The sequence below is a fragment of the Oratosquilla oratoria genome, chromosome 30 (genome assembly GCF_046742065.1).
Source record: "Oratosquilla oratoria isolate Oo_2021 chromosome 30, ASM4674206v1, whole genome shotgun sequence".
Taxonomy (NCBI): Eukaryota; Metazoa; Arthropoda; class Malacostraca; order Stomatopoda; family Squillidae; genus Oratosquilla; species Oratosquilla oratoria.
The window spans coordinates 13,269,717-13,297,322 of record NC_134806.1 but is presented as its reverse complement, the minus strand read 5'-3'; the positions used below and the strand labels follow the sequence as shown (position 1 = coordinate 13,297,322).

The 27,606-nt window shown below is 53.4% G+C and overlaps 1 long non-coding RNA gene and 1 pseudogene across 2 annotated transcripts in view; one reads left to right on the top strand and one right to left on the bottom strand.

The window, feature by feature from the left end:
• Positions 1–27,606, top strand: part of LOC143041020 (uncharacterized) — a 74,008-nt gene extending 46,402 nt beyond the window's left edge. Inside the window, exon 3 of one of the 2 annotated variants that reach the window (XR_012967788.1) lies at positions 27,068–27,606. This is a non-coding gene — a long non-coding RNA (uncharacterized LOC143041020). Of the gene's footprint in view, positions 1–13,293; positions 14,672–27,067 lie in introns of those variants that run through there. The other variant, XR_012967786.1, reaches the window with a different exon arrangement.
• On the bottom strand, positions 22,804–26,248 carry LOC143040939 (saccharopine dehydrogenase-like oxidoreductase; annotated as a pseudogene).

The following is a 27,606-nucleotide window of genomic DNA, read 5'->3' as shown; positions in this document are numbered from 1 at the left end:
CCCTTTTCCTACCGTCCCGTCCCCTCCCTTTTCCTACCGTCCCGTCCCCTCCCTTTTCCTACCGTCCCGTCCCCTCCCTTTTCCTACCGTCCCGTCCCCTCCCTTTTCCTACCGTCCCGTCCCCTCCCCTTTTCCTACCGTCCCGTCCCCTCCCTTTTCCTACCGTCCCGTCCCCTCCCCAGTCCTCCCCTCCCGTCCCCTCCCTTGTCCTACCGTCCCGTCCCCTCCCTTGTCCTACCGTCCCGTCCCCTCCCTTGTCCTACCGTCCCGTCCCCTCCCTTTTCCTACCGTCCCGTCCCCTCCCTTTTCCTACCGTCCCGTCCCCTCCCTTTTCCTACCGTCCCGTCCCCTCCCTTTTCCTTCCGTCCCGTCCCCTCCCTTTTCCTTCCGTCCCGTGCCCTCCCTTTTCCTTCCGTCCCCTCCGCTCCCCTTTCCTACCGTCCCCTCCCCTCCCCTTTCCTACCGTCCCCTCCCCTCCCCTCCCCTTTCCTACCGTCCCGTCCCCTCCCTTTTCCTACCGTCCCGTCCCCTCCCCTTTCCTGCCGTCCCGTCCCGTCCCCTCCCCTTTCCTCCCGTCCCGTCCCGTCCCGTCCGCTTTCCTGCCGTCCCGTCCCGTCCCCTTTCCTACCGTCCCGTCCCGTCCCGTCCCGTCCCCTCCCCTCCCTTTTCCTACCGTCCCGTCCCCTCCCCTCCCCTTTCCTCCCGTCCCGTCCCCTCCCCTTTCCTCCCGTCCCGTCCCCTCCCCTCCCCTTTCCTCCCGTCCCGTCCCCTCCCCTTTCCTCCCGTCCCGTCCCCTCCCCTCCCCTTTCCTCCCGTCCCGTCCCCTCCCCTCCCCTTTCCTCCCGTCCCGTCCCGTCCCCTCCCCTCCCCTTTCCTCCCGTCCCGTCCCCTCCCCTTTCCTCCCGTCCCGTCCCGTCCCGTCCCTTTTCATACCGTCCCGTCCCGTCCCCTCCCTTTTCCTACCGTCCCGTCCCCTCCCTTTTCCTACCGTCCCGTCCCCTCCCCTTTCCTACCGTCCCGTCCCCTCCCTTTTCCTACCGTCCCGTCCCCTCCCTTTTCCTACCGTCCCGTCCCCTCCCTTTTCCTACCGTCCCGTCCCGTCCCCTCCCTTTTCCTACCGTCCCGTCCCCTCCCTTTTCCTACCGTCCCGTCCCCTCCCCTCCTCTCCTCTTTCCTCCCGTCCCCTCCCCTCCTCTCCTCTTTCCTCCCGTCCCCTCCCCTCCTCTCCTCTTTCCTCCCGTCCCGTCCCCTCCCGTCCCGTCCCCTCCTCTTTCCTGCCGTCCCGTCCCCTCCTCTTTCCTGCCGTCCCGTCCCCTCCTCTTTCCTACCGTCCCGTTCCCTCCTCTTTCCTGCCGTCCCGTTCCCTCCTCTTTCCTGCCGTCCCGTTCCCTCCTCTTTCCTGCCGTCCCGTCCCCTCCTCTTTCCTGCCGTCCCGTCCCCTCCCCTTTCCTCCCGTCCCGTCCCCTCCCCTTTCCTCCCGTCCCGTCCCCTCCCCTTTCCTCCCGTCCCGTCCCCTCCCCTTTCCTCCCGTCCCGTCCCCTCCCCTTTCCTGCCGTGCCGTCCCCTCCCCTTTCCTGCCGTGCCGTCCCCTCCCCTTTCCTGCCGTGCCGTCCCCTCCCCTTTCCTGCCGTGCCGTCCCCTCCCCTTTCCTGCCGTGCCGTCCCCTCCCCTTTCCTGCCGTGCCGTCCCCTCCCCTTTCCTGCCGTGCCGTCCCCTCCCCTTTCCTGCCGTGCCGTCCCCTCCCCTTTCCTGCCGTGCCGTCCCCTCCTCTTTCCTGCCGTCCCGTCCCCTCCTCTTTCCTCCCGTCCCCTCCCCTTTCCTCCCGTCCCGTCCCCTCCTCTTTCCTGCCGTCCCGTCCCCTCCTCTTTCCTGCCGTCCCGTCCCCTCCTCTTTCCTGCCGTCCCGTCCCCTCCTCTTTCCTGCCGTCCCGTCCCCTCCTCTTTCCTGCCGTCCCGTCCCCTCCTCTTTCCTGCCGTCCCGTCCCCTCCTCTTTCCTGCCGTGCCGTCCCCTCCTCTTTCCTGCCGTGCCGTCCCCTCCTCTTTCCTGCCGTCCCGTCCCCTCCCCTTTCCTGCCGTGCCGTCCCCTCCCCTTTCCTGCCGTGCCGTCCCCTCCTCTTTCCTGCCGTGCCGTCCCCTCCTCTTTCCTGCCGTGCCGTCCCCTCCTCTTTCCTGCCGTGCCGTCCCCTCCTCTTTCCTGCCGTGCCGTCCCCTCCTCTTTCCTGCCGTGCCGTCCCCTCCTCTTTCCTGCCGTCCCGTCCCCTCCTCTTTCCTCCCGTCCCGTCCCCTTCTCTTTCCTCCCGTCCCGTTCCCTCCTCTTTCCTGCCGTGCCGTTTACTCCTCTTTCCTGCCGTGCCGTCCCCTCCTCTTTCCTGCCGTGCCGTCCCCTCCTCTTTCCTGCCGTGCCGTCCCCTCCTCTTTCCTGCCGTCCCCTCCTCTTTCCTGCCGTCCCGTCCCCTCCTCTTTCCTGCCGTGCCGTCCCCTCCTCTTTCCTGCCGTCCCGTCCCCTCCTCTTTCCTGCCGTCCCGTCCCCTCCTCTTTCCTGCCGTCCCGTCCCCTCCTCTTTCCTGCCGTCCCGTCCCCTCCTCTTTCCTGCCGTCCCGTCCCCTCCTCTTTCCTCCCGTCCCGTCCCCTCCCCTTTCCTGCCGTGCCGTCCCCTCCCCTCCCCTTTCCTGCCGTGCCGTCCCCTCCCCTCCCCTTTCCTGCCGTGCCGTCCCCTCCCCTTTCCTGCCGTGCCGTCCCCTCCCCTTTCCTGCCGTGCCGTCCCCCGTGACCGGACTTTTGGCCGAAGGACATTTGGCCGACGTACATATGGCCATATGTACGTCGGCCAAATGTCTTTCGGCCAAAAGTCTGGGTACCTATCCCCTTTCCTGCCGTGCCGTCCCCTCCCCTTTCCTGCCGTGCCGTCCCCTCCTCTTTCCTGCCGTCCCGTCCCCTCCTCTTTCCTGCCGTCCCGTCCCCTCCTCTTTCCTCCCGTCCCGTCCCCTTCTCTTTCCTCCCGTCCCGTTCCCTCCTCTTTCCTCCCGTCCCGTTCCCTCCTCTTTCCTGCCGTGCCGTCCCCTCCTCTTTCCTGCCGTGCCGTCCCCTCCTCTTTCCTGCCGTGCCGTCCCCTCCTCTTTCCTGCCGTGCCGTCCCCTCCTCTTTCCTGCCGTGCCGTCCCCTCCTCTTTCCTGCCGTGCCGTCCCCTCCTCTTTCCTGCCGTGCCGTCCCCTCCTCTTTCCTGCCGTGCCGTCCCCTCCTCTTTCCTGCCGTGCCGTCCCCTCCTCTTTCCTGCCGTCCCGTCCCCTCCTCTTTCCTCCCGTCCCGTCCCCTCCTCTTTCCTGCCGTCCCGTCCCCTCCTCTTTCCTGCCGTCCCGTCCCCTCCTCTTTCCTGCCGTGCCGTCCCCTCCTCTTTCCTGCCGTGCCGTCCCCTCCTCTTTCCTGCCGTGCCGTCCCCTCCTCTTTCCTGCCGTCCCGTCCCCTCCTCTTTCCTGCCGTCCCGTCCCCTCCTCTTTCCTGCCGTCCCCTCCCCTTTCCTCCCGTCCCGTCCCCTCCCCTTTCCTCTGGTCCCGTTCCCTCCCCTTTCCTCTCCTCTTCTCCCGTCCTGTTCCCTCCCGTTTCCTCTCCTCTTCTCCCGTCCTGTTCCCTCCCCTTTCCTCTCCTCTTCTCCCGTCCTGTTCCCTCCCCTTTCCTCTCCTCTTCTCCCGTCCTGTTCCCTCCCCTTTCCTCTCCTCTTCTCCCGTCCTGTTCCCTCCCCTTTCCTCTCCTCTTCTCCCGTCCTGTTCCCTCGCCTTTCCTTTCCTCCTGTCCTGTTCCCTCCCCTTCCCTCTCCTCTTCTCTTCTCCCGTCCTGTTCCCTCCCCTTTCCTCTCCTCCCGTCCTGTTCCCTCCCCTTTCCTCTCCTCTTCTCCCGTCCCGTTCCCTCCCCTTTCCTCTCCTCTTCTCCCGTCCCGTTCCCTCCCCTTTCCTCTCCTCTTCTCCCGTCCCGTTCCCTCCCCTTTCCTCTCCTCTTCTCCCGTCCCGTTCCCTCCCCTTTCCTCTCCTCTTCTCCCGTCCCGTTCCCTCCCCTTTCCTCTCCTCTTCTCCCGTCCTGTTCCCTCCCCTTCTCCTCTTCTCCCGTCCCATTCCCTCCCCTTTCCTCTCCCGTCCCATTCCCTCCCCTTTCCTCTCCTCTTCTCCCGTCACGTTCCCTCCCCTTCCCTCTCCTCTTCTCCCGTCCTGCTCCCTCCCCTTCCCTCTCCTCTTCTCCCGTCCTGTTCCCTCCCCTTTCCTCTCCTCTTCTCCCGTCCTGTTCCCTCCCCTTCCCTCTCCTCTTCTCCCGTCCTGTTCCCTCCCCTTTCCTCTCCTCTTCTCCCGTCCTGTTCCCTCCCCTTTCCTCTCCTCTTCTCCCGTCCTGTTCCCTCCCCTTTCCTCTCCTCCCGTCCCGTTCCCTCCCTTTTCCTCTCCTCCCGTCCTGTTCCCTCCCCTTTCCTTTCCTCCCGTCCCGTTCCCTCCCCTTTCCTCTCCTCCCGTCCCGTTCCCTCCCCTTTCCTCTCCTCCCGTCCCGTTCCCTCCCCTTTCCTCTCCTCCCGTCCCGTTCCCTCCCCTTTCCTCTCCTCCCGTCCCGTTCCCTCCCCTTTCCTCTCCTCCCGTCCCGTTCCCTCCCCTTTCCTCTCCTCTTCTCCCGTCCCGTCCACTCCCCTTTCTTAACATCCCCTTACCTTCACTCCTGTCCCCTCCCCGTTCTTCGCATCCCGTCCCTCTCCTTTCTTCGCATCCCGTCCCTCTCCTTTCTTCGCATCCCGTCCCCTCCCCTTTCTTCGCATCCCGTCCCCTCCCCTTTCTTCGCATTCCGTCCCCTCCCCTTTCTTCGCATCCCGTCCCCTCCCCTTTCTTCGCATCCCGTCCCTTCCTCTTTCTCCGCGTCCCGTCCCCTCCTCTTTCTCCGCGTCCCGTCCCCTCCCCTTTCTTCGCATCCCGTCCCCTCCCCTTTCTTCGCATCCCGTCCCCTCCCCTTTCTTCGCATCCCGTCCCCTCCCCTTTCTTCGCATCCCGTCCCCTCCCCTTTCTTCGCATCCCGTCCCCTCCCCTTTCTTCGCATCCCGTCCCCTCCCCTTTCTTCGCATCCCGTCCCCTCCCCTTTCTTCGCATCCCGTCCCCTCCCCTTTCTTCGCATCCCGTCCCCTCCCCTTTCTTCGCATCCGTCCCCTCCCCTTTCTTCGCATCCCGTCCCCTCCCCTTTCTTCGCATCCCGGCCCCACCCCCTTTCTTCCCGTCCCGCCCACTCCCCTTTCTTCCCGTCCCGCCCACTCCCCTTTCTTCGCATCCCGTTCCCACCCCTTTCTTCCCGTCCCGCCCCTCCCCCTTTCTTCCCGTCCCGGCCCCCCCCCCTTTCTTCCCGTCCCGCCCCCTCCCCTTTCTTCGCATCCCGTTCCCACCTCCTTTCTTCCCGTCCCGCCCCTTGTCCTTTCTTCCCGTCCCGCCCCTTGTCCTTTCTTCCCGTCCAGCCCCTTGTCCTTTCTTCCCGTCGCGTCCGTCCCGTCCCCTCTTCTTTCTTCCCGTCCCCTTTCCTTTCTTCCCGTCCCCTCCCCTTTTTTCCTGTCACCTCCCCTTTTTTCCTGTCACGTCCCCTCACCTTTTTTCCCGTCCCCTCCCTTTTCTTGCCGTCCCGCCCCCCTCCCCTTCCTCCCCGTCCCGTCCCCCTCCCTATCTTTCCGTCCGTCCCCCCCCCCTTTTTTCCCGTTCCGTTCCCTCCCATTTCTTCCCGTCCCGTTCCCTCCCATTTCTTCCCGTCCCGTTCCCTCCCATTTCTTCCCGTCCCGTTCCCTCCCCTTTCTTCCCGTCCCGTTCCCTCCCCTTTCTTCCCGTCTCGTCCCCTCAACTCCCCTTTCTTCCCGTCTCGTCCCCTCAACTCCCCTTTCTTCCCGTTCCGTCCCCCTCAACTCCCCTTTCTTCCCGTTCCGTCCCCTCAACTCCCCTTTCTTCCCGTTCCGTCCCCTCAACTCCCCTTTCTTCCCGTTCCGTCCCCTCAACTCCCCTTTCTTCCCGTTCCGTCCCCTCAACTCCCCTTTCTTCCCGTCTCGTCCCCTCAACTCCCCTTTCTTCCCGTCACGTCCCCTCAACTCCCCTTTATTCCCGTTCCGTCCCCCACAACTCCCCTTTCTTCCCGTACCGTCACCTCCCCTTTCTTCCCGTCTCGTCCCCTCAACTCCCCTTTCTTCCCGTTCCGTCCCCCTCAACTCCCCTTTCTTCCCGTTCCGTCCCCCTCCCGTTTGTTCCATTCCCATCCACTTGCCCTTTCTTCCCGTATGTCCCGTCCCCCTCCCCTTTCTTCCCATCCCGTCCCGTCCTCTCCCCTCCCCCTTCTTCCCGTCCCGTTCCGTTCCCTCCCCTTTCTTCCCATCCTGTCCCCCCCTTTCTTCCCGTTCCCTCCCCTTTCTTCCCATTCCGTCCCCTCCCCTTTCTTCCCGTCCCCTTTCTTCCCGCCGCGTCCCCTCCCCTTTCTTCCCGCCGCGTCCCCTCCCCTCGCGTCCCCTCCCGTCCCCTCCCCTTTCGTCCCATTCCGTCCCCTCCCCTTTCGTACCTTTCCGTCCCCTCCCCTTTCTTCCCATTCCGTCCCCTCCCCTTTCTTCCCATTCCGTCCCCTCCCCTTTCTTCCCATTCCGTCCCCTCCCCTTTCTTCCCATTACTTTCCGTCCCCTCCCCTTTCTTCCCATTCCGTCCCCTCCCCTTTCTTCCCATTCCGTCCCCTCCCCTTCCTTCCCGTCTCGTCCCATCCCCTCCTCTCTCTTCCCGTCCCGTCCCCCTCTTGTCCCCTGCCATCCCCTTTCTTCCCGTCCCGTCCCCCCCTTTCTTCCCGTCCCGTCCCCCCCTTTCTTCCCGTCCCGTCCTCCCCTTTCTTCCCGTCCCGTCCCCTCCCCTTTCTTCCCGTCCCGTCCCCTCCCCTTTCTTCCCGTCGCGTCCCCTCCCCTTTCTTCCCGTTCCGTCTCCTCCCCTTTCTTCCCGTTCCGTCCTTTCTTCCCGTCTCGTCCCGTCCCCTCCTCTTTATTCCAGTCCCGTCCCCCCTTTCTTCCCGTCCCATTACCTCCCCTTTCTTCCTGTCCCGCTCCCCCCTTTCTTCCCGTCCCGTCCCCTCCCATTTCTTCCCTACGCGTCCCCTCCCCTTTCTTCCCGTCCCGTCCCGTCCCCTTCCCTTTCTTCCCTTCGCGTCCCCTACCTTTTCTTCCCGTCCTGTCCCCCTCCCCTTTCTTCCCGTCCCGTCCCCCTCCCCTTTCCTCCCGTCCCGTCCCCTCAACTCCCCTTTCTTCCCGTCCCGTCCTCCTCCCCTTTGTTCCATTCCCATCCACTTGCCCTTTCTTCCAGTATGTCCCGTCCCGTCCCGGTCCGGTCCCTCCTCTTTCTTCCCGTCCCGTCCCCCCCTTTCTTCTCCGTCCCGTCCTCCTCCCTTGTCTTCCCATCTCGTCCCGTCCCCTCCCCTTTCTTCCCGTCCCGTCCCCTCCCCTTTCCTCCTGTCCTGTCCCCTCCCCTTTCTTCCCGTCTCGTCCACCCCCCTTTCTTCCCGTCCTGTCCCTTCCCCTTTCTTCCCGTCGCGTCCCCTCCCCTTTCTTCCCGTCCCCTCCACTTCCCCTTTGTTTCCGTACCGTCCCCCTCCCCTTTCTTCCCATCCCGTCAACTTCCCCTTTGTTCCAGTGCCCCCCCCCCTTTCTTCCCGTCCCCTCTCCTTTCTTCCCGTCCCGTCCCCTCTCCTTTCGTCCCGTCCCGTCCCACTCCCCTTTCTTCCCCGTCCCGTCCCTCTCCCCTTTCTTCCCGTCCCGTCTCCTTACCTCTCGTCCCGTCCCGTCCCCTCTCCTTTCGTCCCGTCCCGTCCCCTCTCCTTTCTTCTCGTCCCGTCCCCTCTCCTTTCGTCCCGTCCCGTCCCACTCCCCTTTCTTCCCCGTCCCGTCCCTCTCCCTTTTCTTCCCGTCCCCTCTCCCTTTTCTTCCCGTCCCCTCTCCTTTCTTCCCGTCTCGTACTCCTTTTTTTTCTTCACGTCCCGTCCCGTCCCCTCCCCTTTCTTCCCGTCCCGTACCGTCCCCTCCCCTCCCCTCCCCTTTCTTCCCGTCCCGTACCCCTCTTCTTTCTTCACGTCCCGTCCCCTCCCTTTTCTTCCCGTCCCGTCCCCGCTTTCTTCCCGTCCCGTTCCCCCCCTTCTTCCCGTCTCGTTCCCTCTCCTTTCTTCCCGTCCCGGTCCCTCTCCTTTCTTAACGCCCCGTCCCCCCCTTTCTTCCCGTCCCCTCCCCTTTCGTCCCGTCCCGTCCCCTCCCCCTTCTTCACGTCCCGTCCCCTCCCCTTTCGTCCCGTCCCGTCCCCTCCCCCTTCTTCACGTCGCGGCCCCTCCCATTTCTTTCCGTCCCGTTCCCTCCTCTTTCTTCCCGTCCCGTTCCCTCCTCTTTCTTCCTGTCCCGCCACCCCCATTTCTTCCTGTCCCGTCCCGTCCCATTTCTGTTCGTCGCTTCCCCTCCCCTTTCTTCCCGTCCCGTCCCGTCTCCTCCTCTTTCTTCCCGTCACGTCCCCCTCCCCTTTCTTCCCGTCCCGTCCCCCTCCTCTTTGTTCCCGTCCCGTCCCCTTTCTTCCCGTCCCGTCTCCTCCTCTTTCTTCCCGTCCCGTACCCTCCCCTTCCTTTTCTTCCCGTCCCGTCCTCTTTCTTCCCATCCCCTTCCCTTTCTTCTCGTTCCGTCCCCCTTTTCTTCCCGTCCCGTCCCCACCCTTTCTTCCCGTCCCATCTCCTCTCCTTTCTTCCCGTCTCGTCTCCTCCCCTTCCCTTTATTCCCGTCCCCTCCCCTTTCTTCCCGTCCCGTTCCCTCCTCTTTCTTCCCGTCCCGTCCCCTCCCCTTTCTTCCGTCCCGTCCCCCTCCCTTGTCTTCCCATCTTGTCTCGTCCCCTCCCCTTTCTTCCCATCCCCTTCCCTTTATTCACGTCCCGTCCCTTCTACTTTCTTCTCGTCTCGTCCACTCCCCTTTTTTCCCGTCCTGTCCCCTCCCCATTCTTCCCGTCCCTCCTCTTTCTTCCCGTCCCGTCGCCCCCCTTTCTTCCCGTCCCGTCCCCACCTTTCTTCCCGTCCCGTCCCCTCCCCTTTCTTCCCGTCCCGTTCCCTCCTCTTTCTTCCCGTCCCGTCCCCTCCCCTTTCTTCCGTCCCGTCGCCCCCCTTTCTGCCCGTCCCGTCCCCACCTTTCTTCCCGTCCCGTCCCCTCCCCTTTCTTCCTGTATCGTTCACTTAACTTTCTTCCCGTCCTCTCCCCTTTCCTCCCGTCCCGACTCCACCCTTTCTTCCCGTCCCGTCCCGTCCCCAACCCTCCCTTTTCATCCCGTCCCCACCTTTCTTCCCATCCCGTCCCCTCCCCTTTCTTCCCGTCCCGTTCCCTCCTCTTTCTTCCCGTCCCGTCCCCTCCCCTTTGTTCCCGCCCCGTCCCTTTCTTCCCGTACCCTCCCCTCCCCTTTTGTTCCCGTCCCGTCCCCCTCCCCTTTCATCTCGTCCCATCTCCTTTCCTTTCTTCCCGTCTCCGCCCCGTCCCCTCCCCAATTCTCACCGTCCCCTGCCCTCCCTTTTCTTCCCGTCCCGTCCAGGCCCCCTCCTTTTTCTTCCCGTCCCGTTCCCTCCTCTTTCTTCCCGTCCCGTTCCCTCCCCTTTCTTCCCGTCCCGATCCCTCCCTTTTCTTCCCGTCCCGTCCCATTTCTTTCCGTCGTGTCCCCTCCCATTTCTTCCCGTCGCGTCCCCTCCCCTTTCTTCCCGTCCTGTCCTCTCCCCTTTTTTCCCGTCCCGTCCCCTCCCCTTGCTTCCCGTCCGGTCCCCTCCCCTTTTTTCCCGTTCTGTCCCCCTCCCGTTTCTTCCCGTCCCGTCCCCCTCCTCTTTCTTCCTGTCTCCTCTTCCCTTTCTTCCCGTCCCTCCCCTCCACTTTTTTCCCGTCCCGTCCCCTCCCCTTTCTTCCCGTCTCGTCACCTCCCCTTTGTTCCCGTCCCGTCCACTCCTCTTTCTTCCCATCCCCTCCCATTTCTTCCCGTCTGGTCCCCTCCCCTTTCTTCGCATCCCGTCACGTCCCCCCCCTTTATTCCCGTCCCCTCTACTTTCTTCCCGTCTCGTCCACTCCCCTTTCTTCTCATGTCCCCTCCCCTTTATCCCCGTCCCGTCCCGTTCCCTCCTCTTTCTTCCCGTCCTGTCCTGTTCCTTCCTCTTTCTTCCCGTCCCGTCCTGTTCCCTCCTCTTTCTTCCCGTCACGTTCCCTCCCATTTCTTCCTGCCCCGTCCCCCTTTTTTTCCCTTCCCGTTCCCCTCCCTTTTCTTCCCGTCCCCTCCCGTTTTTTCGCATCTTGTCCCCTCCCCTTTCCTCCCGTCCCGTCCCCCCCTTTCTTCCTGTCACGTCCCCTCCCTTTTCATCCTGTCCTGTCCCCTTTCTTCCCGTCCCGTTCCCTCCTTTTTCTTCCCATCCCGTCCCCCCCTCTCTTCCCCGTCCCGTCCTCCTCCCTTGTCTTCCCATCTCGTCCCGTCCCCTCCCCTTTCTTCCCGTCCCGTCCCCTCCCCTTTCTTCCCGTCCCGTGCCCTCCCCTTCCTTCCCGTCCCGTGCCCTCCCCTTCCCTTTATTCCCGTCCCCTCCCCTTTCCTCCCGTCCCCTCTCCAATTCTCCCCGTCCCATTCCCTCCCCTTTCTTCCCGTCCCATTCCCTCCCCTTTCTTCCCGTCCCGTCCCCCTCCTCTTTCTTCCCGTCCCGTCCTCCTCCCTTGTCTTCCCATCTCGTCCCGTCCCCTCCCCTTCCCTTTATTCACGTCCCGTTTCCTCTTCCTTCCCACCGTCCCGTCCCCTCCCCTTTCTTCGCATCCCCCGTCCCACCCCTTTGTTCCCGTCCCCTCCCCTTTCTTCCCGTTCCCTCCTCTTTCTTCCCGTCGCGTCCCGTTCCCTCCACTTTCCCTCCCTTCCCCCTTTGTTTCCGTCCCGTCCTCCTCCCCTTTCTTCCCGTATCGTTCCCTAAACTTTCTTCCCGTCCCCTCCCCTTTCCTCCCGTCCCGACCCCCCCTTTCTTCCCGTCACGTCCCCTCCCCTCCCCTTTCTTCCCGTCCCGTCCCGTCCCCTCGCCATTTCTCCCCGTCCCCTCCCCTTTCTTCCCGTCCCGTTCCCTCCCCTTTCTTCCCATCCCGTCTCGTCCCTTGTCTTCCCATTTCGTCCCGTCCCCTCTCCTTTCTTCCCGTACCCCCACCCCCGTCCCGTCCCCTCCCCTTTCTTCGCATCCCGTCCCCTTCCCTTTCTTCCCGTCCCGTCCCCTCTCCTTTCTTCCCGTCCCATTCCCTCCCCTTTCTTCCCGTCCCATTCCCTCCCCTTTCTTCCCGTCCCGTCCCCCTCCTCTTTCTTCCCATCCCGTCCCCCCTACTTTCTTCCCGTCCCGTCCTCCTCCCCTTTATTCCTATCCCCTTCCCTTTATTCACGTCCCGTTTCCTTTTCCTTCCCACCGTCCCGTCCCCTCCCCTTTCTTCGCATCCCCCGTCCCACCCCTTTGTTCCCGTCCCTTTTACTTTCTTCCCGTCGTGTCCCGTTCCCTCCTCTTTCTTCCCGTCGTGTCCCGTTCCCTCCCTTCCCCCTTTGTTTCCGTCCCGTCCTCCTCCCCTTTCTTCCCGTATCGTTCCCTAAATTTTCTTCCCGTCCCCTCCCCTTTCCTCCCGTCCCGACCCCCCCTTTCTTCCGGTCCCGTCCCGTTCCCCCCTTTCTTCCGGTCCCGTCCCGTTCCCTCCCCTTTCTTCCCATCCCGTACCCCCCTTTTCCTCCCATCCCGTCTCGTCCCTTGTCTTCCCATTTCGTCCCGTCCCCCCCCCCCGTTTGTTCCCGTCCCCTCTCCTTTCTTCCCGTCGCGTCCCCTCCCCTCCTTTCTTCCCGTCCCATTCCCTTCCTACCTCTTTCTTCCCGTCCCGTACCCTCCCCTTTTTCCCGTCCCGTCCCCTCCCCTTTCTTCCCGCCCCGTCCCCTCCCCATTCTTCCCGTCTCGTCCACTCTCATTTCAGCCCATCCCCTCCCCTTTCTTCCCGTCGCGTCCCCTCCACTTTCTTCCCGTCCCGTACCCCCCCCCTTTTCCTGTCCCGTTCTCACCCCTTTCTTTGCATCCAGTTTCCTCCCTTTCTTCCCATCCTGTCCCCTCCCCATTTCTCCCCGTCCCGTTCTTCCCGTCGCGTCCCCTCCCCTTTCTTCCCGTCCCATCCCCTTCCCTCCTCTTTCTTCCCGTCCCGTCCCCCCCTTTTCCTGTCCCGTTCCCACCCCTTTCTTCCCGTACCGTCCCCTCCCCTTTCTTTGCATCCCGTCCCCCCCTTTTCTTCCCGTCACGTCCCCTCCCCTTCCCTTTCCTCCCGTCCCCTCCACTTGCCTTTCTTCCCATCCCGTTCCCTCCCCTTTCTTCCCGTTCCGTTCCCTCCCCTTTCCGTCCTCCTCCCTTGTCTTCCCATCTCGTCCCGTCCCCTCCCCTTTCTTCCCTTTGTTTCCGTGCCGTCCCCACCCCTTTCTTCCCGCCCCGTCCCCTCCCCTTTCTTCCCGTCGCGTCCCCTCCACTTTCTTCACGTGCCGTCCCCTCCCCTTTCTTCCCGCCCCGTCCCCTCCCCTCCCCCTTTGTTCCCGTCCCTTCCCCCTCCCCTTTCTCCCCCCCCCCCGTTTGTTCCAGTCCCTTCTCCTTTCTTCCCGTACCGTTCCCTCCCCTTTGTTCCAGTGCCGCCCCCCCTTTCTTCCTTGTCCCCTCTCCTTTCTTCCCTTCCCGTACCCCTCTTCTTTCTTCCCGTCCCGTTCCCACCCCTTTCTACTTATGCCGTACTGTTCCCTCTTCCTTCCCACCGTTCCGTTACGTTCCCTTTCCTCCCGTTCCCTCCTCATTCTTCCCGTCCCGTTCCCTCCCCTTTCTTCCCGTCCTGCTCTCTCCCATCGCGTTACCTACATACAATTATGTAAATGCGATTACGTAAACGTACATTCACATGAACGCACGCAAACACACAGAAACGCGCACATGCATACACAAACACGTGGACATACACACACAAACACGTCCATACATACACACATACTGTATATACCCGTACGCTCACACACACGCACGCACAAACGAACCAGAATGCCTGGCCCATTTCATTTCGCAAGTGTGATGCATCCCAATTCTCTCTTATCAAAATCTTCATCTTAGGAGATTTCGACGTTCATCGCCAGCTCTGACTTCCGTTCACTGATCCAGATAATCTTTCAGTCCCAATCCAAATCAGGCTGAAATTATATAATTTTGGGCCAAATCGGGGAACTGACGAATTTTGTTAAAATATATTTATTTATTCATTCATTTTAGGGTCATTTTGGTGACCTGCTCCGATTGGGCCACCATCTGACCCACAGGTCGAGGGCTACCAGGTCTGCTGCCAGCTGCACTTGGACACCACTCAGGTCAAAGGTTCGGGCGCCGGAGGCGAAAATGTGAAGAAGAAAAAGAAAGAAGGAAGAAGAAGAAGAAATCGAAATGTTACCACTAGCACTCCATTGGGTCCAGGTTCCCCCCGTCTACCTCGCAGTGCACGACTCTCCTCTTCTGGGGGTAAGTTTGGGCCAAATCGGTGACCTGACAAGGTGTCCCACCAGAGACTACTAAATAAAGTCAAAGCCCATGGCAGGGGAGGAAAAATGTTTGAATGGATTAAAGCATGGGTCAGTGACAGAAAACAGCGGGTCACCATCAACGGTGTAAAATCCAAATGGGGAGTATTACTAGTGAAGTTCCACAGGGCTCGGTTTTGGCTCCCTTATTGTTCATTATGTATATAAACGACTTGGACAATGGGATTAGCAGTGATTTTAGTAAGTTTGCGGACGATACTATATTAGGACGCCAAATTAGGTCAGAGGACACCGAGAGACTACAGGAAGATCTTAACAAATTGTTCACATGGTCGGTGAAATGGCAAATGGGCTTAAAAATCTCAAAGTGCAATGTGAATGTAGGTTTGCACAACCCATCAAGCAGATATAGCTTAGATAACACCTTTTAAAGAAAACTGAGTGCAAGAGAGACTTGGTTTTCGTCCTATAAAGAATGGATATCATTTCACTAGAATCGGTACAGAAGAGAATGACCAAAATGGGGGGCAGGCTTAGGCACCTTAACATTCTCTAGGAAGACGCAGAGTGCGGGGTGATCTAATAGAGGTGTTCAAGGGGATCAAGGGCGTTAACAAAGGGAATGCAGACAAGGTCATCATATTAAAACAGGGCAGGACTCGCATTAATGAATTTAGATAGGACAAATTTAGATTTGAGAAGGAAATAGGCAAGAATTGGTTTACAAATGGAGTGGTCACTGAATGAAATAGACTTAGTAGTCATATAACAAGCGCTGAAACTATCGGTTGTTTTAAAGTTTAGACAACTTTATTGATGGGGACGATAGGTGGTAATGGACATAAAACTGCCTAGTGTAGGCCTTATGGCCTCGTGCAGTCTTCATTCTTGTGTTATGTTCCTCCCATCCCTTCCCCTTTCCTCCTGTCCCGTCCCCTCTTCTTTCCTCACCCCACCCCCACCTCCCTTTGCCATGCTGAGCCAATAAGGCACGCCGGGATGACAGGAGCGAACCTGGCGTAGGGCAAAACGAAACCAAACTATGCAAGTGTCAGACAAGCAACAGCGATGCCAAATGCAGGTCACTTGTGGACTTGGATGGAGCCTTTTGACAGCACCAACATTAATACCATACTCGCAGATCTTATTAACAATGGCATTGGAGATATTTTTTTCCACAGTGGATAACGAACGATTGCTGAATGTTTAATACTTAGTTACATTTTCTTAGGGGCAATGTCGACCCAAAGAGACTTTATTGTATACAATTCTGTTGTAATTAAGAGTTGGAGCAAGATGTGTATCATTTTATTCTGTTTTCCCTGTAACTACCCATCATGAATTTGGCCGCTATTCCAAGTACACCTTTGCGAGGGAGACTTGTTTGGGATTTTATTTAAAAAGTTCTGGTTAAGAATTAAGCTTGAAATGTCTACATTCACCTATTTCCAGTGGTAGTGAGATGCGATTCATTCATACACACATACAAATAGTAAAGGAGAGCTTTAACGTAATCAATAGAAGTGAGCGACAGCTAAAGCTGATCAACGTAAACTAATATATTGACTATTCATGCAGTCCCACGCCCATAATAGTTTTTATACATTTAACTAGCACACCCCTTGAATCATTTGAATTCCCCCAAAGTCGTGGGAAGGAGGGTCATAACCTAACACAATAAAACCAAATCTACCCCAACCTAACCAAACTTAACCTAACTCAAATCTGTCCTAATACAAACTACCCTACCTAACGTAACCCAGCCAAACCTAATTCAAACTAACCTGAGATAATATAACCTGATCCAACTTAACCTAACATAACCCTACATAATTTAAGCTGACCCTACCTAACCAGATTTAACAAGCCTAAACCAACCGAATCTAACTTTACCTAATCCAACTTAATCAAACCTATCCTAACCCAACTATATACAACCTAACAACCTAAACCAACCTAACTAAGCCTAACCTAAAGTAACAACCCAATCGAACCTAAACCTATCCCAACCTAATGTTGTCCAACTTGACCAAACCTATTCTAAACTAACCCAACCTAACACACTTAAACTAATGCAACCTAATCTAACCTACACCAACTCAACCTATTATAATGTAACCAAATCTAACAAAAATAATCTAACCCAACCTATAAAAAAACCCTAATCCAACTCGAACCTAATGTAACCTAACCCAATAGAACCAACCTACCTTAACCAAACATAACCCAATAACCTTACCTAACCCAACCAAAACTAACGTAACCTTATCTAACCTAAGCTAATCCAACCCTAACCTATCCCAACTTAACCTATCTTTTAACTTAAAGTAACCTAACCTAAACCTCACCTAAGCTAATCCAACCTAATAAAACTTAATTCATCCTAACCTATCATGTTAACCACTTCGATATCCAGCGTGCAAACGCGCTCGCACACATATATAGAGCAAACAGAACTCCGTCTTCAAACCAACTCTCAAGATATTCTTCATTGCCTCGGATCCCTGCAAGGGACATTCAATTGTTCCTAGTGACCCGAAGACCAGACAACACCTGCTCGAACAAAAGCCACCGCTAGCACTTAAACAAAAGGCAGGCCAGGGTTTCGGGGAAACGCCCTGACGCCTGCGTCGGACAAAAGCAGACCGCGCCACTCGAATACAAAGAGAAGGGCGACTGTCCGGCGCCGTCATTGTCGCTCAACCGAACCCTTTTATGTACCGATCATGTGGCACCACTGCAAATTGGTACATGTGTCTGTAAAAACCTGGCAACCACCCTGAGGTTCCTTCGGAGGTTGCATTGTATCTAGAAACCAGAAAAAATACTGAAATCGTTTAAAGAAAAGACACCGCTCAGACTGTCTCTCCCAAGCACCAGTAACTTAATAATGTGAATAGAATTACACATCTACAATCCCAACCTAATATAAACTAACTAAACCTATCCTAACCCAATCCAGTCTAACCTATTCTATCCCAACCAAACCTAACCCAGTTTAACCTAAAAAATCTAAAGTAATTTGATTTAACTTAATCCAGTTGTAACCTAATTCAACATAATTTATCCTAACACAACACAGCCTAACCTAAATTAACCTAATGTGACCAAACCTCACTTAAACTAAACCTAAGGGAAACAATAAAACTAACCTAACCGAATTTAAGATAAACAACTCTAACCCATCCTAACTTAAACTATCCTAATCTTACCAAGCCAAAACAAACCTAATCTGACTAAGCCAATCTAATCCAACAAACCAACCTAACCTAACCCAACCAAACCTGTCCTAATCTAACATACATATACCAATGGGTTTTCCCCATACAAGGGAGGTACCCAAAGACAAGGCATGATTCCATTCTCACCCATTTCATCCCCACATAATCCAAACTCACCCAACCTAATACACCTAAACCAATGCAACCTACTCTATTCCAACATATCCTAACCACATCTAATCTAACCTGTCCTAGCTCAATATATCCTGACCTAACCTAACCCACCACTAATCAACATAAAGGAACCCAACCTTAATCTTACTTAACCTCATCCAGTCTAACCCAATATTACCTAACTTATCCTAACCCAACTCAAGCTAACCTGACCTTGTTGCATGAACTAGATGGTTTCTAAGAGGGAAAGGATACACATGGAAATGCAGTATTATTCCTCAAGCTTGGAGGTAGCACAAGCACTATGTCAAGAAGGGGAGAAATTCCTTCGGGCTGCATTAAATTTTTCTCACATATACCTCACCCCCCATTCCACCTTGTGCATCACATCATCCATATACAACCATTCTCCATTCACCCCTGTCTTCTGTCCTTCCTCAACAGACATTACCCTCTTCCCCCTTCCATCCATCTCATCCTAGGTTGCCCCCTCGCATTCAATCCCTCCACACCTCTTTTACCAGTCTTCACTCATTCTTTCCATGTGTCCAAACCATCCCAACACTCTTTCATCCACCCTATCTCCTAAGTCCCTTACTACCCGTTCTCCTCCTCACCTCCTCATTTCTCACTATATCCAGCCTAGTAACCTCTGCCATACTTCTTGGACACCTCATCTCACACACATTCAAACTTCTCTCTTATGTTCCATGTTTCTGCCCCATACAGTGCTGTCGACACAATCACTCCTTCATACAATCTCCTCTTAGCATTCATTCCCAGATGTCTACTTCTCATTACACGTAATCCACCAAGGCACTTACTCGCTTCTCTCAATCTACATTCTGCCTCCACATCCACTCCTCCCTTTCCTGCCACATTTGCACCCAAGTATCTAAAACTATCCACTTCCTCCAGTCTCTCCCCCTTAATGCTCACTTCCTGTCTGCTGCCACTTTCACCCCTTGTACATCTCATCACCTTACTCTTACCCATATTTATCTTCAACTTCCTTCTTTCACACACTCGCCCAAACTCTGTTACTAACTTCTTTAATCCCTCCTCTGATCCTGCTACAAGCGCAGTGTTGTCCGCAAACAACAGCTTGCTCGCCTCCCACTTTTCTCCATTTTCTTTAACCATCTCCAATCCCTGACGCACCACCCTTGCATTTACCTCTTGCACCATCCCATCCATATATAAACTGAACAGCCAAGGCAACATAACGCATCCCTGACGAAGTCCCACCTTTACCTCGTACCACTCACCCTCTCCATTTCTAATCCTGACACGCACTCTACTACTTTTGTAAAAACTCTTGACTGCTCCTAAAAGCCTTCCTCCTATCCTGTATATCTGCAATACCTCCCACAGTGCCCTTCTGTCTACCCTGTCATAAGCCTTTTCCAAGTCCATAAAAGCCAAAAAAAAAAACATCCTTACCTTTTCCTATTGCTTTCTCACATATCTGTCTTACCACAAAAATCTGACCTACACAACCCCTACCTGTCTTAGATCCATACTGTTCCTCGCCAATTACTCCCTGTTCCTCTCCCAACCCTCTCAATCAAAATCGTCCCATAAGCCTTCCCAACTACACTTAACAAGCTGATCCCTCTGAAACTACTACACTCACACTTGTCCCCCTTTTCCTTGTGAAGTGGAACTATACAGGCACTCCTCCAAAACTCTACCCTTTCTCAAACATTAAATAACCTCACCAGCCAATCCACCATCACTATACCTCCTCTTTTTTTTTTAGACATTCTGCATGGCATCCATCCAGACCAGGTGCCTTACCTGCTCTCATCATCTTAACAGCTGCCTTCACTTCATCTTTCCTTATTTCTCCTCACTGTCATTTTCTTAGCACTTCCCATTCCCTAAAATACTCTGACCATCTTCCTCTTACTACCTTCTCTTCCATTATCATCTCTCCATCTGCACCTTTTACCTTTTCTTCTCTACTTGATTTGCCTCCTTTTCCTCTCTTAATTTCTTTACAAAACATCTTTTTATTACTTTCAAAATTTTCTGTCATACTCGTACCCCATTTAACATCTGCTCTCCTCTTTGCCTCCTTTATCTTGTGCTTTCTCTTTTCTTTGTACCTCTCATATGACTCCCTTGTCCAGTTTTGTAACCAACCTATGAAAGCTTGCTTCTTCTCTTCTACAACCTTCTTTGTTTCCTCATCCCACCACTCGCTACCCGTCCTTCTATTTCCTCCCATCCTTCTTGTTCCACACACCATCTTTGCACACCTTGTGACTCCTTGAACCATCCCCATTCCACCCCTACTCCTAGTTCTACTCTATCCTTCACTCCTCTCTCAGCTTCTTGTACTCCTCCTTTTCCTTCTCATTTAAGCAGTTCACTCTAAGCACCTCCCTACCTTTTGTCCTTTTCCTCTTTCTCCATCTATCCTCCACTCTCAACTTACCTTCCAAAAAATATGATACTCCCCCACTCTCTCCCCTTAAAACATGTACATCCTTAACTCTTCCTATTTTACTCCTATCTACCACTATATAGTCCATTAATGCTCTATCTACCACCCTCTCCCATGTGTACTTATTAGGGTGCCAATAGCCATCTAAGGCAACTTTTGAAAATTGTGATTTTTTCACCGGAATGACTAAAATTTTCTATTCTTCCCACAGGTCATGGCTACCTGAAAAAAAAGTGAGATTTGGTTAGTAGGACATAGCATCGAGTGCATAACCGGTGCCAAGCTCCCAAGCTGAGGAGATGCCCTCCACCACTTTTTCTTCTATTACAAGGATCAAAGGAAAACTGTTCCCGACAGCATTGCGGAGGTGGCCAAGGAAGTTTTAGACTTCTGGCTCCGAGCCTGGGTTCCGGTGATGGCAGAAACAAGCATCAGGAGAATGATCGTTTCCTTCTTTGAAGAGTGGAAGGTTCTGCAGAAGAGCAAGCGGAATACAGGATTCAAGTCCCGGGAGAAGCAGAAGGCATTTGAAGAAAGTCTCCTGGACCTTCTGGACATCACCCACGCTGATGCGCTTGCCCTGATGACCATCAAGGAGGACAAGGACTTCCTCATGGTGCAGCGGGAGAAAAGGAGACGGGGTTCCATGGCGGGGCTAAAGAAGAAGTTGGAAGCTGGGATCCATCGACCAAAGAGAACTGCTGCACGTGAACAGTTGCAGATGGCAGAGGACTGTGGAATTGGAGTCTTTCTTATCTGCATCCTCCAGTCCAGTCCGTCCCTCCTCATCTGGTGATGAAGCCTCACCGCCCAAGCAAGTGAGAATGTGGGGGACCAAGACGGTCATGTCCCCTGATCTAGTCGGTGTGCTGGATCGGACAGGGGTCAACAGCAATCAGGCTCTTTGAATCATAGCCGTAACGGCAAGTAGCTTGGGCCATGATCCCCAGGAACTCGTTCTCAACCTGGAGTCCATCTGAAAGGCAAGAGCCAAGTACTGGGTGTCCCTGGGAGGAGAAATCAAGGAGGCATGCAGTCCAGACTCCCCTCATGGTCCACTGGGACAGTAAAATTGGCTCTCAAGACCATGGATCTTGGGCCGACCAGCTCACCATCATTGTCACTGGTAAAGGTGTGGAGAAACTCTTGGGTGTTCCAAAGCTGTGTGCTGGGATGGGCGAGGCTGCCGCCACGGCTGTCTTTGAATGTATTAGTGATTGCATCATAGGGATGTGCTTCGACATCACCAGTGCAAACACTGGCGATGTCAACGGAGCCTGCACCTTACTGCAAGAAAAGATAGAGCGGCCCCTATTCTCGTTTGCCTGCTGTCACCATGTGCACGAACTTCTAGTTGAAAAGGCTTTTGCCTCGTGCTTGGGGCCTCTTCTGGCCCTGAGATTAACATCTTTTTGAGATTCAAGGAGTACTGACAGTTCATCGATCATTTGGCCATCCAGCCTCTTTCCAACCTACCCGAGACCTTGGCTGTCAAGAGGAAGCCATCATCGAATCCCTGATTGCCATCATGATCCAGAAGCAGCCCCGAAATGACTACAGGGAACTGGAGGAGCTCGCCATCGCCTTCCTTGGAGGTGCTCTCCTCAAGATGACAATCCGGCGCCCAGGTGCTCTCCACCGAGCGCAGCGGATGGCACGCATACTCTCTGAAGATACGCAGGCCTCAAGTGCTTCTCCTCCTTCCTCTCTGAGGTCTACGTCATCCACTGGTTCGAGACCATGCTCCCCACCTATGCCCCGGCCAATGATCTCTAACTCAGAAAGGACCTCCTGGAATACCACGATTCCTCTCTTGGAAAGGCATGATTCAAGGTACTGAACAGTCATTTCTGGTATCTGAGTGAACACCCGATCGGCCTGCCCCTCTCCCTTTACCAAATAAGCCGTTGCCCAAGCCATCCTGCACCGAGAAGGAGCAGAGAAAGTCCCCAAATGAATCAACATTCCAGAAGAGTGTGTAACAACGGCAACACTGTCTTCGTTTGTCTGTAAGAGGTCTCGACGCCTCCTGGAGATTCTCAGTATCTTGCCGAACTTCCTTTCCACAAATCTGCAGAAGTGGGAAGAGAAGACGTTCAGCAACGGCTGCCACCTCATACAAGGAATGCATGTGGCCAATGACACAGCGGAGCGAGGGGCGGTGCTGATGCAAGAGTTCAATCTTTGCCTGATGAAAGACGAGGAACAGTGCCAGTTCCTCCTCCAGGTCATTGAAGACCACCACCAGCCCAGCACCTCCTTCAAGGAGACCCTCCCCCGGCCAGCATGGCAACAATGAGTGGGGTGGTCTCCCATGACACCCCTCCCCCCCCACCACAGAGGGGCTAATACTGTGTGTGCGCAGCGCAGGGGGACCAGCGGGCTGCTGGGGGAAGGAAAATTTTGCCGAAAAAGGGCAGAACATTGCCATGAAGCACTCGAAAAGACTACTTACCTTACAGAGCTGAAGGTGGAATTACAAAATCGTCATCCGCCACCCCTAAATATCACCCAACCATGCTGAAAATTTGCATGCGGTAGTTCCTCAGTATAATGCAGAATCCCAATAAAATATGACAAAAAATCCCAACTTTTGATTTTTATTGGCACCCTAGTACTTGTGCTTTACTTTCTTCTGAAACACTGTATTTGCTATCATCTCTTTCAAGACATCTCCAACTCTCCACTACGATTCTTTCCTGGAACTCCACATTTCCCAACCACTCTATCTATTGGTTCATTTCCTACCCTAGCATCAAGGTCTCCCAATACTGCTACATTGACATTCCTCCCTAATCCCTCTATGGACTCGTTTAAATCTATCCAAAAAGTCTCCCTTTCTTCTACCAGGCCCAGTTTCACCTTCATCCACATTAACCTTGAAGAAACCTCTTTCCACTCCACTACATGTTTACCTATCTCTTCACTTACTAGTATAGCCACCTGTTCTCTCCCTTGCCCTCTCTTCACTCCTGAGAACCTCCCAACTACACTCGCCTTTCACTCAAACCCAACGCATCCATCTTTCTTCTCACAAACATACTACCTACCTCTTCCCTTTTATAAAACTCTCAATTGTACCACATCCACGCACATTAAAAGACCCAAACCTTAGGGGACTGGTTGGAAAACTCCTAGACCCTCTTATGCCTTTACTTTTATTAGGAATGTCCCCTGTGGGGCTATAGGGAGAAGGATGCCTAGTCCCAATCCCTGTCCCGTTTATCTCGCCTCTTACGATCCAAGTGGGAATACTTGGTGGCAGCATTCTTTTCTCCCACCACAGGGTAGATAATAATACAAAAGGTTTATCTATTCCTCATAAACTTGTCTCACTAAATCATTAATAATCACAGGTTACTTCTCAGTTTCAAATGTAATGCAATGGTCCTTGAGCCTTTTAACGATGCCAGTATTCCAGAATGCTACACCCAGGGTCATCACACAAGCTCTTCTCACAAAGGATGGTCATTGCTGAAGCAACAAGCATTATGGAGGTAGCTCCATAACCTGGATCAGGGCCTGACACCTTGAAAATAATCCTTTGATCTGGGGGGAGATTCATGCTGCTCAGAACCATGTTCCAACTTTTTTGACCACTTGACCCATTAATATAGATGTAAACTTGCTCTTTGCCAGTGCACTCCTCTCTGCGCCCTTATGGCTAAAAACTCCTGCAGTTGTTACTTCTGGGTACTTCAGCAAGTTTCCTAGTGAAAAAGAAGTAACAAAGCATGGTAAAGTATGCCATTCCAAGGAAAACTCCAATACCTTGAAAAGCATCACATACTCCCATGTACCCATGGAACTGCAAAGACCAATGTCCATATTTGTGGAAGTCATATTTTGTTTGAAATGCCACGGTCTCATCCGAAGGCATGGGAACAGCACACAAACACAATTCATCTCTGTAGTGCAATGCCTTCTTGGTAATCGGTGTTTTGGGGAGGGTAAGCACAGGGGCAACAACCGACATCTAATCTCCCTAACAATATCTGCACTAGAAATGGCCAAAGCTGCAGACTCCATAGTACCTGTGTGAATCACAGCACCTGATCCCCTAAATTTTGACACATTTTTCTACAGATTTGATTTCACCTTCCAAGTTCTGGATCATGTGGTTGATACCAATTTCTACAGGTATGAAGTCGTATCCACAAGCACCAACTATGTGAACACCTGCTTCATTATACTCCAGCTACATCCCTTCCAAGAATCAAGGTTCTCCTGAGATGTCAACATGGCTTGCACCTTTACTGATGCATGCCCTCACTACACCTTCCCCATATCTTGTGTATGGTCCAACATAGTTGATGATCACTTTGGCTTGTGCAGCCATAACATCAATGGATTCTTGACCCCCTGCATCTGCTTTAACAAAAGCAACATTACTTAAGTCCAACCCTGTCTCCTGACCTTGTTTAGTTCATCAGCACTTCTTCCAGCAACAGCCCAGGACAAAGGTGAGTCATTCTTTTCTTTTTGTGCCACTTGAGCAACTTCCTCTCCCATGAATTGTCCTGTGTATCCTGGGGCACCAAATACCACAAGATCATACTGCTGGCCAGCAGCTAATGAACCCATACTGCACTTGAAAGCTCTCCCTACCTGCACTAAATTGGCCCAAATCGTGCGATAAGCTAATGCATTGGATGATGTTTAAGAAGAATGTACAACCCAGATAAGATCCCCAACATTGTACTTTGGCCCAAGTACAATAAAGACCTCGACTATTACAGCCATTTCTGGTTGTGCAATAAAATCCCAACAATCTGATATCCATATTAAAACAAAACAAACCTGGTCCTACAGACCATTTTCAATTAGTGACCATATTTAAGCTGGTGAAAGACAAACCACCAAATAAAACTGCCCACATCCCCAGAGGCATTGTTTATTATACTCAAGATTTGGGGTTGTTTCTGACAGACATGTGCCCATTTTCATTTCATGACCTGTCAACTCCTCACCACAATTAGGAGTTGCAGCTCTGAGGAAATGACACCTGGTCTACAGGCTGGGTCCCGAGATTTCTCAATTTCAACTGTATTTTTTATACTTCTTCTGGAGAGGTGACAGCTAGTGACTCTGTCTTTCCCATACCACTTTAGCCACATGGAGTCTCACTAATACAGCACAGAAAAGCCTCTAGTTCCTTCCCAGAGATCTGTTGAAGGGCCTGAAAACCATTGCCAGCAACTGTGGGTTATGAAACCTTAGGCAATTGATCGATACCTTTAGTGCTGCAGCAAATTCAAAAGCCTGTCTGAAGGTGCCGAAACAAGACTGGCATTCCAATTGATGTTAATTTTTTTTCTACACGTTTGCAGGGATGACTGGGTGGTAGGTTTGGTTGGCTTGAGGATGCATCCTACATTTTCATTCATTGAGGCTCCTAACCAATTCACCCCACCCAGATTTAATTGCACTCTGATAGGACATTCTTATGTTGAAAGCCTTGCTACCTCAAACATCACCTGACCAAATGCTTGGAAAGGATATGTTGACCCAGTACTAAGTTTCAAAAATCAACATGTTGACCATCACTACTGATTAATGTAACCACCAAAACATTTTGTGGGAGTTAGGTATGTTTACCCACCATGGCAAGACCTGTCCTTGTCCAAATGTACATACATACATATACCAAGGCTTTTTTCCCCCTTACCAGGGGGGTAGCCAAAAAGGACAAGGCACAAAAACATTCCCACCCATTTCATCCCCGAAAACACTCCACATCCCTCCCATCTTAGCACCTCCTAGATGACGGGTCATCCCTGCACCCTGTCCACTGCCCTGGGTCAGAAGCAGTGACACAGGACACAGCAAGGCCGCTTCATTAAATCGGCGACCCCCCCCTCTCCGTCCCCCCCATATAAAGGAGAGGACGGAGAGAAATCCCTTCGGGCTGCGTCAAAATTTTTGCTCACACACACTACCTCACCCCCATTCCCCCGTCCAATCCACCTCATGCATCACAACATTTTCCATATACAACCATTCTCCATTCACCCGTCTTCTGTCCTTCCCCTCTTCCCCAAAGCCCCCTTCACCCCATCCATCCATCTCATCCTAGGACGTCCCCTCATGTTCACTCCCTCCACATCTGCCTTCCATACCTCCTTTACTAGTCTTTCTTCACTCATTCTTTCCATGTGTCCAAACCATCCTAATACTCTTTCATCCACCCCTGGTCTCCTCCTCACTTCCTCACTCTATCTAGCCTAGTAACCCCCATCATACTTCTCAGACACTTCATCTCAAACACATTCAAGTTCCTTCTCTTCCTCTCTCATGTTCCATGTTTCTGCTCCATACAGTGCTGTTGGCACAATCACTCCTTCATACAGTCCCCTCTTAGCATCCATTCCCAGATTCCTATTCCTAATTACACTTTTCAAACCACCAAGGCATTTACTCGCTTCTCTCAATCTACATTCTACCTCCACCCTTTCCTGCCACATTTGCACCCAAATATCTAAAACTATCCACTTCCTCCAGTTGCTCTCCCTTAATGCTCATTTCCAGATTACTGCCACTTTCACCCTTGTACATCTCATCACCTTACTTTTACCCACATATATCTTCAGCTTTCTTCTATCACACACTCTCCCAAACTGTCACCAGCTTCCTCAATCCTGCCACAAGCGCAGTGTCGTCCGCAAACAACAGCTGGCTCACCTCCCACTTTTCTCCATTTTCCTTAACCATCTCCAATCCCTGACCCACTACCCTTGCATTCACCTCTCGCACCACCCCATCCATGTATAAGTTGAACAGCCAGGGTGACATAAAGCATCCCTGACGAAGTCCCACCTTTACCTCAAACCACTCACTCTCTCCATTTCTAATCCTGACACAAGTTCTACTACTCTCATAAAAACTCGACAGCTCTGAGAAGCTTTCCTCCTATCCCATATATCCGCATAACCTCCCACAGTGCCTTTCTGTCTATCCTGTTGTAAGCCTTTTCCAGATCCATAAAGGCCCAAAAAACATCCTTCCCCTTTCCTATAGCTTTCTCACATATGTCTTACCACAAAAATCTGATCTACACAACCTCTACCTGTCCTAAACCCACACTGTTCCTCTCCTAATCCTCTCAATCAAGATCCTCCCATAAACCTTCCCAACTACACTTAACAAGCTAATCCCTCTCAAACTACTACATTCACACTTGTCCCCCTTTCCCTTGTAAAGTGGAACTATACACACAGTCCTCTGGCACTCTACCTTCTCTCCAGCAAACATTAAATAACCTCACCAACCAGTCCACCATCACTATACCTCCTTTTTTAAGACATTGTGCATGGCATCCATCCAGACCAGATGCCTTACCTGCTTTCATCATCATAACTGCTGCCTTCACTTCATCCTTCCTTATTTCTCCTCCATTTTCCTCACTCATCACTCCCTATCCTCCTTCACATTTAGCAACTCCCTAAAATATTCTGCCCATCTTCCCCTTACTGCCTTCTCCTCCATTATCATCTCTCCATCTGCACCTTTTACCTTTTCTTCTCTACTTGATTCGCCTCCTCCTCCTCTCTTAATTTCTTTCCAAAACATCTTTTTATTACTTTCAAAATGTCCAAATGTACATCAATAAAGTAGTGATTATTCATGTTAAATGGTGTTTGCTAGCAAAGGATTTCTATTTGCAGCAATCATCAACTGCATCACAAGGAAGGGGAAAACCAAGGAAAAGAAAGGAAAAAAAAAAAAAAAAAACAGCCAAAAGTGGAGTGAAAGTTGTGCTAGGAGGGCAAGGCGTGAGAGGCTTGGAGGAGGGACACCACTGCCTTGCACATCACCACTACCACCACATCTGACAAAGTGCTTTCTTCCATATGAAGAGAAAATGAGGAAAATTCAGGAAGAGAAAATAGCTGGTGAAGGATCGCACCTGTGTAGGATAATCAAACATCTATTTGGTAAGCATTGTCAATGAGCAGAGGGAAGGCATTCATTGCAGGTAAGAATAAACCACTCTGCAATGATTTGACAAAGTGATGACACCCAGGCAGTGAGGTTTTAAACTGGTAAAAGCGCAAAATCTTCAATTATGAAAAGGACTGCTTGGCGAGTAACAAATACATTTTAATGTAATATAGCCGATATGTATATGAAAATATTTACCGAGAACTGTTTCAACATATAATGTGTGTGAATATAATAAAAATTGCACAATAAATAACAGATA